The sequence below is a fragment of the Neovison vison genome, chromosome 8, assembly GCF_020171115.1.
Source record: "Neovison vison isolate M4711 chromosome 8, ASM_NN_V1, whole genome shotgun sequence".
Taxonomy (NCBI): domain Eukaryota; kingdom Metazoa; phylum Chordata; class Mammalia; order Carnivora; family Mustelidae; genus Neogale; species Neogale vison.
The window spans coordinates 132,279,928-132,290,412 of NC_058098.1; positions in this window are offsets into that span (position 1 = coordinate 132,279,928).

Genomic DNA, 10,485 nt, shown 5'->3' on the forward strand with positions numbered 1-10,485 from the left:
ATACCATACACAAATATCAGCTCTTGGGGGGTTGGGGGGCGGTTAATTGTCAACAACACAATTACAAAAAACTTTAGAAGAAAATAGAAGAGAAATCGTATTTGACCATAGCATACTAAGAATTTCTTAAACAAGACAATACAATGCTAACTATAAAACAATATGGGTCAATTTGACTACATTAAAATGTCAAAATTCTGTTTATAGAAATTTTCCTTTAAAATGCTTTTAGGGGCAACATGATCAACATGACAGAAAAAGAGTTTCCTACCACCTTCCTGCCAAACACACTGATTAAGACCATCACCCGTGGATGAGGGTACCTTTTGGAAGTCTAGGGGTCCAGTGGAGAAGTTCTAACACACTGTTGGAGCAAAAAAGTATCTAGGATCAGATGTATCGAAGGGAGTAAGAGGAACAGCTGTACTTTATCTCCATCAACCCTTCCTTAAAGTGGCAGTTTAGTGCAAAGAGAAACCTTCTCAGCTATGATTTCACCCACAGGGGAAAGTGAGAGTGTGTGAATGATCACGTGGCTTCCCCAACTGTGCTAAAGAGACCAATTTTGTCTCACCCCACCCAGAACACTGAGGTGTGCTGCATGACTGGGGGATGGGGAGCAGCTGGGAGAATAGCAGCCAGAGCTCTCAGAGGGTATAGAAGGGACAGAAACCCTTTATCCCTAGCTCCCTGCGGTGCACCCAGTGAAGGTGAGCTTTTGCAGACAGCTAATGAGCATGTACAGAAAACTAACCTGATTCTGCAGGACCAAAAGAAAGCAAAAACTTGAGCATTCAGCACTACCCTAAGGAAAGCAAACAGGAGGCTGTCCGCACCTGACCTGGTTTTTCCAGATCAAGAAAAGGCATACTATTATTTTTTTTTAAGATTTTTATTTATTTATTTGACAGACAGAGATCACAAGTAGGCAGAGATGCAGGCAGATAGAGAGAGGAGGAAGCAGACTTTCTGCCGAGCAGAGAGCCCGACGCGGGGCTTGATCCCAGGACCCTGCGATCATGACCTGAGCCGAAGGCAGAGCCACCCAGGCACCCAAGGCATACAATTCTTAAGAATTACCACCAGAATTCTCACCTAACATTGGAGCACCTAAATATATAAAGCAAATATTAACATATCTGAAAGTAGAAATAGATAGCAAAACAGTACTAGTAGGGTGCTCCAAGACTACACTTTCAACGAGGGATAGACCATCCACACAGAAAATAAATCAATAAGGAAACATTGGACTTAAGCTGCACATTGGACCAGATGGACCTAACAGATATTTACAGAACATTTCATCCAGCAGCAACAGAACACACATTCTTCTCAAGCACACATGGAACATTCTCCAGAATAGATCATACATTCCGCTATAAAGTGAATCTTAACAAATGCAGGAAGATTAAAATCGCATCAAGCTTATTTTTCTGGCCACAATGGTAGGAAACTAGAAGTCAATTATAAGAGGAAAAGTGGAAATTCACAAATATGTAGAGATTAAACAACATCCTCCTGAAAAACCAGTCAAAGAAGAAATCAAAATTCATTTTTTAAAAAAAAGTAAGAAATGAAAAGGCAAAAACAACATATTAAAACTTATGAGATGCAACAAAAGCAGACCTAAGAGGAAAGGAAGAGGAAAGAAGAAAAAGAAAGAAAAAAGAAGGAAGAAGGAGAAGGAGAAGAAAAAGAAGAAGAAACAGCAGCAACACCAGCAATGGAGGTGGAAAGGGTAGGGGGGAGGAGGAGGAAGAAGAGGAAATAATTAAGCCTAAAGTTAGTAGAAAGAAATAACATAAGCCAGAGAAGAAATAAATGAAATAAAGTAGAAAGACAATAGGAAAGATTAGTGAAATTAAGTGTTTAAAAAAAATGAACAAAATTGACAAACCTTTACGTAGACTAAACAAGAAATAAAGAGATGTTACAACAGATACCACAGAAACACAAAGGATTATAAGAGATACCAGGAAGAGTTATAGACAAAAAAAATTGGACAACCTGGATGAAATAGATAAATTCCTAGAAACATACAACCTACCAAGAGTGAATCAGGAAGAAATAGAAAATCTAAACAAATCAAGAACAAGTAAGGAAAATGGATCAGTAATTTAAAATCTCCCAACAGAGGAAAGCCCAAGACCAGATGGCTTCTCAGGTAAATTCTATCAAATATTTTAAGAAGAATTAATAATAATCCTTCTCAGACATTTCCCAAAAAACCAAAGAGGAAGAAATACTCCCAATCTCATTTTACAACGCCAAGTATTACTCCAATACCAAAGCCAGATAAGGACATTACAAGAAACAAAACAAAAACGAAACTACAGGCTGATATCCCTAAAAAATATAGACATAAAACTTTCCAACAAATTATTAGTAATCCAAATTTAATAACACATGAAAGAATTATAAACCACAATCAAGTGGGATTTATGCCTGTGGTTCAAGTATGGTTTAACAAATCAGTAAATCAGTAAACCACACAGGGGTGTCTGGGTGGCTCAGATGGTTAGGCTTCTGCCTTTGGCTCAGGTCATCATCCCAGGGTTCTGGGATCAAGCCCCACATCAGGTTCCCTGCTCCTCAGGGAGTCCGCTTCTCCCTCTCTCCCCCCACTGTTGCCCTACTTGTGCTCTCTCAGTCTCTCTGTCAAATAAATAAATAAAATCTTTAAAAAATAAAATAAAATAAATATACCACAGAAACAGAATGAAAGATTTTTAAAAAGAAGAAAAAGTATATGATCATCTCAATAGATCAGAAAACAAACCAAATATCAACACCCTTTCATGATAAAAACTCTCAACAAATTGGATTTAAAAGGAATTCCCTCAACATGATCAAGGCTGCACATGACAATTCCCCACCTAGCATCACACACAGTGAAAGGCTGAAAAGTCTTTCCTCTAATAGCAGGAACAAGACAAAGGTGCCTACACTCACCACTCCCCTTCAACTTAGTTCCGAAAATCCTCACCAGAGCAATTAGACAAGAAAAAGAAATAAAGGCATCTGAATTGGAAAAGAAGAAGCAAAATTTTCTCCATTTATAGATGCCATGATCTTATTAAAAACATGTACATATCAAACCACAATGAGATGTACTTCACACCTGTTAGGATGGTTATAATCAAAAGCACAAGAAATAACAAGAGTTAGTGAGAGTGTGAGGAAAAGGGAACAATATACTGTGGAATATTATTCAGCCATAAAGAAAGGAAATCTTTTCATTTGTGACAACATGAGTGGAACTTGAGGGCATCACACTAAGTGAAATAAGAAAGACATAGAAAGACAAATACAGTGTAAAATATGTGACAACAGTCCTACACCCAAGGAAATGTTCACACAGGGACAAAAGACACCTATATAGAAATGTTCATAGAAGCATTGTATATATGTAACAGCAAAAGAAGTAGAAACAGGCTACCTCAGTCAGGGTCCAATCAAGAGGCAAAAATCACACAGTGATTTGAGCAGAGAATGTTAAACATTAATAAAATATTAACTATACTAAGGGACTGGAATAACAGGGAATTGGCTATTATATGACAAAATAAACTAAAGAATGCAGAAATTGCAGATATAAGGTGCAGCTGCTCTCCCCAGGGCTGAGTGAGAGCACTGGAGGAAGGAACACATCCAGAAGAGGATCTCTCACCGAAGGCTAAGACACACCTTTCACCAGAGAAGACACATGATGGCTCATGGGTGGTCAAGAAGTCCAGGAAAGCGCCATGCCAGGGAACTCAATGGAAATCCACTCTTTGGGATGCTAGTGGAAACTGTCCACAGGCATGTGGTGGCATCTCAGAACTCACTCTAAAGCCACCTGCAGAACACCATGGGAAAGTTCCCACATGCTGCTGGCCGCCAGGTGCAGCTGCTTGCCATGTACCGCAGGAGGCCAGCACTGGGGAAGTCATACATGTGGCAGAAGCCCTCCCAGAAGAGGACACGGGAACTGGAAGAGAAGCCCTGTGCCCCCCGTCACTGCCCATTCCTGACAAAGGTGAAATGTTGATAAGGTCCAACTCTACTGTCGAAGAACAGGCAACAGAGGATGTCTCTGGAGTTGAGATGCAGCAGATTGATGGCTGGCACACCAACCAGTTGCCCACCATGGAGAAAATGAAGATATTCACATCATGAAATGTTATCACCATGAACATGAATTACAACTCCATGCAAAACATGATGACTCTTAGTAACATCATGTTGAAGAAAGGTTGATGGAAGCAAACAGCATTGTGGGGGAGAGATTAGGTAGTTGTGAATTAATGGAGTTGGTTTGATTCCTGAGTTATGATTCATGGGTGTTGGTTGTATTATTGTATCACAGCAACAAATAAAAGATGGGCAGGCATGATACTGAGCCAAGATAGTAAGAATATTGATCACTGGCTTGCTGGTAGGGGCAATGTCAAATTGCTATCAAGTTTCTAAGTGTTTTCAGTCTTGTTCTGAATTCACCTAGTGTAGACGAGCAACACCCATTTCCCACCCTGGCACCAGCTCTGTTCCTAATGGTTAAAAGCATGTGCTTCAGTACCCAGTAGGCTTAGGTTTCATTTTCAGCTCCATCACTTACTGTCTGTTTGCATGGCTAGGTTATTTTCATTATTCAAGCTTAGTTTCTTTGCCTACAACATGAGAATACAAATATTGAAGAGAATTATTGTGGGGCAGACCTGGGACTAGGGTGAGGCCGGTGTGGGATCAGTGCTCACGCAGCATTGGAGAGTGAAGCCTTAAAACCCACATTCTAGGTTCCTCCCTTATGTTTCCTTAGCCCCAGCCCTGCTGTGAGGAGTAATGAAAGGAGGCAAGCAAAGTGTTTCCACTGTGCCTGGCACATAGTAAGTAGGTAATGGTATTTATTATTATGACTCTGACTTTCTCTTAATGTTATTATTAGTTTTGTCATTTTATTGCTATTAATCAAGCTGACTTAATCTCTTAGGTCTCTATTTCTATTCATTAAGCTGGAAATATAATGAAAATCCCTTTGGTGAGAAAATGTTCATGTGGAAATGCAATAGATTCAACTTAGCTGTGTTCTCATCCATTTATTCATTTGGCAACGTTTTATAAAGTGCCTGTGATACGCCAGAATTATGTTGTTTACTGGAGATAGAGAATAAATAAGGCACAGTGCGTGTTCTCAGAGAGCTCACCGTCTGAGGTTGAGGAGAAGGACACATTCAGGTAATGACAGTAATATGACAGCTGCGACAATAGAGGGATGAATTGGGTCTAGAGGAGCCCAGAGGAGGAATCACCTAGGTTTGATGAGATCGAAGAAATCTTCCAGATGGCAGTGGTAGAAAATCCAAGTCATGAAAATAAGTGGTATTTTAGAAGCCTTCCAAAATATAACGGGTTCTTTCCACACCCAATGTATTTTTCCATATGGTGAAAATGCATAACAGAGAAAAACCACACTTCTCGGCCATGAAGTAGACTAGAGAGATCATCAGGTGTCAGTGGTAATCAACCAGAGCAAGTACCGCCCTCTAGGGGGCATTCCAGAACATTCTGGGTTATTTTTCATCAAAACAACTGAATGAAGTGGCTGGCACTTTGTGGGCAGGGAGCTGGAGACTGTGAATATCTTGCAGTACAAAGATCAGCCTAGCACACAGAAGAATTGCATTTACAAGATGCCAATAGAGGGGCGCCTGGGTGGCTCAGAGGGTTAAGCCTTTGCCTTCAGCTCGGGTCATGATCTCAGGGTCCTGGAATTGAGCCCCGCATCGGGCTCTCTGCTCAGCAAGGAGCCTGCTTCCCTTCCTCTCTCTCTGCCTGCCTCTCTGCCTACTTGTAATCTGTCTGTCAAATAAATACATAAAATCTTTAAAAAAAATGCCAATAGAGTTTCTTTTGAGACAACCCATGATTATATAAATATGCAAAAGAGGAGACAAAAGCCAATTCTTAGGGGCAGCTCTTTGCACCTCTAGACCTAGCCTGGACCTTCAGGTCTCCTTTCCTTTGTCAGTCATGAGCATTCCCTGAGGCAACATCCAGAACGGGCCATGCAGGCTTGGCCTTGGCCCAAAAAGGGCCACACATAAACATTGCCTTTCTTGTCCATAGCCCACCAAGCCGGACATCCCAGAGCAGGTTGATTAAAGATTTTAATTGTAACTTATGAAAATGTTGTGTCACTTGTCAGTTAACTGTTCCTGATACTTTTCCTTATTCCACAGCTGCCTTTCTTTCTGAGAGTTGAAGAAATACTTGTTCTTTCTGTCAATAAATATCCACCCTCCCCAAAGCCCCACACCAGTGATGATCTCTATATCTAAATTCAAAGATTTTTGTAAATTTTTATTCTGTGTCACCAAAATGCAAGAGTTAAATCATTTATTAAACCAGGAGTAATTGTTCTTTAACAAACCATATTATGTGAAGAGTCCGGTTTGCAACTCACCAGGAAATTTAAGACCAGACTGAGAAATTTTTCTTCCACTGAAACATGATCAGAAAAAGAATTTTGATCCAGGAGATCTGCAAACTTTACTTGACAGTATTGAACAGTATTTTTCATTGTAATCCACAAATGATTAATCATCTTCATAGCCCTGATAAATTTTCCTATTAAAAATTATATTTAAAAAAAACTAAATCTTAATGGAAAGTTCAATGTGTTCAACATGATTTGCGTTTTATTTCATGAATAAAATGAATCAATAAGTAAAATAATTGTTTTCAATTTTCCTTCCATGGGGAAGACCTGTACAATCTCAACAATGCATGCTAAAATGTCTATGTTTTACCAGTTTGCTATATATCTTGAGATGGCAACCATTGGTATGATGTAGAGAAACTGTACAGTTAGTGTCAAATCAGCAGGTGATCTGATCTGTTATTAGATGTTTTAGATCTAGTTTTAAAGACTCAGTTGTATAGACATTGCAGCAAGACTTTATTTGACACCCCTGGAAAATGAGAAGGCAAGCAACTTAGGACCAGAACAAAAACCCTGGGGGCAAATGGTAATTTCTCTGGTTCTTTCTTTGTAGCTTATCACAAATATTTTGCCAAACCATCGTATTATAGAACTATAAGAAATTCATCTTCTTCCAATTGGGAATATTTCGTTTTCAGCATTGGAAGGGATGGTAAAGGTATTTGAAATGATCCCCCCTATCCAGATCAGGAAGTGGAGACCCACTGAAGGTAATTCCCTTGCACAAACTCACATGGTGAATTAATGGGAGGCTAGAACTGAAAGTCAGATTGGTCTCATAGAGTTACAGAATCAGCCTTAGAAGGGCCCTAGGGATCCCTTACTGACTAACAACCCTGCTCCTCACTCCCAGATAGCTTCTGCTTCCTGATACCTAGGGTAAGGCTGTACCAATCATCTGTTCCACTTTGATTATGATCTCTACATATACATGGAAGTAGGTTTTAAAATTCACTTTCCATTAGTGAAATGCACAAATTAAATCCTTTATGTATTACACCAGGAAAAAGCAAGCAAAAATTTTCATAAAATCCATGCTAATGGTTCATTGGAAATGTGCCAGTATACCACATGGAGTTCATTCATACCTGCTTTACACACACTTTATATACATAAGACCACCTGAGGAAAAGCAGAACATTAGGGACAAGAATTGGCCATGAGGTCTAAGACAGGAAAATTAAAGGCCAGAAATGAATTTAAGAAGTTTTAAGTATGGTCATTTAATGGTAAAAGTATTTACAGCCAATACATTGTCAAGGCAGGGAAAGAAAAGGTCTCAATTATCCAGACCTTAAGCTTATTAGCACAAGTACTCCCTCAGAATTATTATCAGTCCATCCCCATTTTCCTGATCCCACCTAGAAAAGTATGTTTTTCCCAATGAAGACTAAAACATCAACAAGAAAATTTAAATAAGTAATGGAAGTAATTTCTCAGAGTTAGAAAAAGAGGAGAGACATCACATTAACACAGGAGAGATGAAGAGTGGAATTTATATCTGGATAGATTATAATGAGATTCAAAGCGAAAGTTCTAAAATTTCCAAAGAAAAAGTACAGATCGTATACAAAGGAACAAGAATCAAATGACATTTGATTTTCCAGTAGCAACACTGATGCAAGATAACGAAGCAGTATTTTTAGAGTATTGAAGAAAAAGAAACTCAGAATCCAAAGTTTAATTTCTAGCCAAACTGTCATTCATATGAAGGCATGATAAAAATATTCTTTGGCATACAATGTTTCCTCACAAAGGCACACATTGAAAAAGGATCAAATTTTTTGGTAAAACTTGTAGTTATCCAAAAAAAAAATCTGAGACTAAAGAAAAGGGGATATATAACTATAATAATCCATAGTTTATCAAATTTTCAAAACTGTTATAATATCAAGATGGCGGGTTAGGACAGGAGCTCAAGGAATATGAGAGGCCGCTACGTCCTCATCTTATATAGGTGGATAGAGATGTCAACTTAAAAATACATAATAATGGATTAATTTTTTAGTCATGAAAGATGTGGCACTCTAAAATAATCTACCTCAATCTAACTCATGCATATGAATAATTCAAGTAAAAGTAAATGGATGGAATTCTCTAATAGAAAGATAATATTAGATTTGATTTTATAAATCCATGTCTATGCTGTTCACAAAAGACACACCTAAAGCATAAGGTTGATAGCGAAATGATGGAGAAAATATTAGACAAATGTTAACTTTAAAAACCTGGTTTAGCTACATCAATAAGATAGAATAACTTTTGAGATAAAAATTCATTTCAAAATAAATTTTATTAAGGATGGACAGGGCACTATAGAAGGATAAAAATTTCAATTAATTTAGAAGATATAACACTTCAAAAATTTTTGAACTTCTATAGACATGACCTACATGGAGCAAAGTACATTAAGAAAATGGAAAAATCCTCCATCATATTGGGGATTTCAAGAAATCCTTCTTGACTATTGGTAATACAAATAGAAAAAAAAAATTAGGAACAATACGAAAGATCTGGAAAACTTAGTTAAGAATCCTAACTAAGGAGCAAAGATAAAGTTCTTCCAATAATTAGAGAGTAGACACTTTTTTTTAATGATACACAGGATATTTAGAAAAATGGATCAGCTATTAAGGAAGGAAGAAAGCTTTTACAAATTAAATTACAAAGAGAAATATAAAGCCATGAACTTTGAATACAAAATAATTAGATTACGAGTTTAAAAAAGTGTTTTAATTTTTTTGAAATTTTGATATGAATGCTAAAAACCTTAGTGTCAAAGAAATCATAATGAATATTTGTAAATATTTAAAATTCAGCAACAAGGAAAACATGTCAAAACCTGTGTGAAATGCAATGACTTCTATTTCCTAATACAAGCTATAAATAATATCAGAAAGGAAGAAAGCATCAAAATTAAGGAGCTAAATATGTATCTTAAGAAATAAGAAACACAGAATAAATCCATGGTATCAGAGGGAAGAAATAATAAAATTAAAAGCAGAAATCAACAAACCAAAATGTGATAGGTATAATAGAGCAGATCAGTGAAGTCAAAAGTTGGGGGGAAAATAAGCAAACCTCCGAAAAGATGGATCAAGGGAAGGCACAAATTAAGTAATAATTGAAAGGCAGTGGGGCACCTGGATGGCTCAGTCAGTTAGGTGTCAAACTCTTGGTTTAGGCTCAGGTCAGGATCTCACAGTTGTGGAATCAAACCCCATGATTGGCTCTGGCTCAGGGTGAAGTCTGCTTCTCTCTACCCCTCCCTCTCACTCTCTTTCTCTTTCTCAATAAATAAAATCTTTAAAAAAGAAAAGTGGGACATAATTTAGGCCATAAATACAGATAGAGATTGGAAAAATACTGTGACAACTATTGGCTTGTAACTTTGAAAACTTTGGTGAAATGAACAAATATATAGAAAGATATAAATGCCCAGAACTAAATCAAGAAAAAATAAAAAGTTGAATAGTCTTACTGCTATTAAATAAATCAATGCAGCAATTAAAATCTTTCCACAAAGGAAACACCAGGCCCAGATGATTTACACCAAGTTATGCCAAACTTTCAAGTTATTTCAAACTTTCAATTTGAAATACATTTCAAGGAATATATTGCTTATTTTAGACAGCAGAAAAGGGGAGAATATGCCCATAAATGACCCAGTTTATCTTAGTAAGGTGGGACAACCCTGATGCCCAGATGGGCATTTTACAAGATGCAAGTATTTTGTTCATGAACATGCAATCAAAACTGGTAAAGTATAGGGGTAACGGGTGGCTCAGTCAGTTAAGAGGCTGCCTTCATTTCCAGTCTCCACCCCAGAACGCTGGGATTGAGCCCTGCATTGGGCTCCCTGCCCATCAGAGCATCTGCTTCTCCCTTTCCCTTTGCCCTTCCCCCGCTGCTAGTGAGCTCTCTCTCTCTCTCTCAAATAAATAAATAAAATCTTTTTAAAAACTACTAAAGTATTAACAACCATAATTAGCAATGTATAA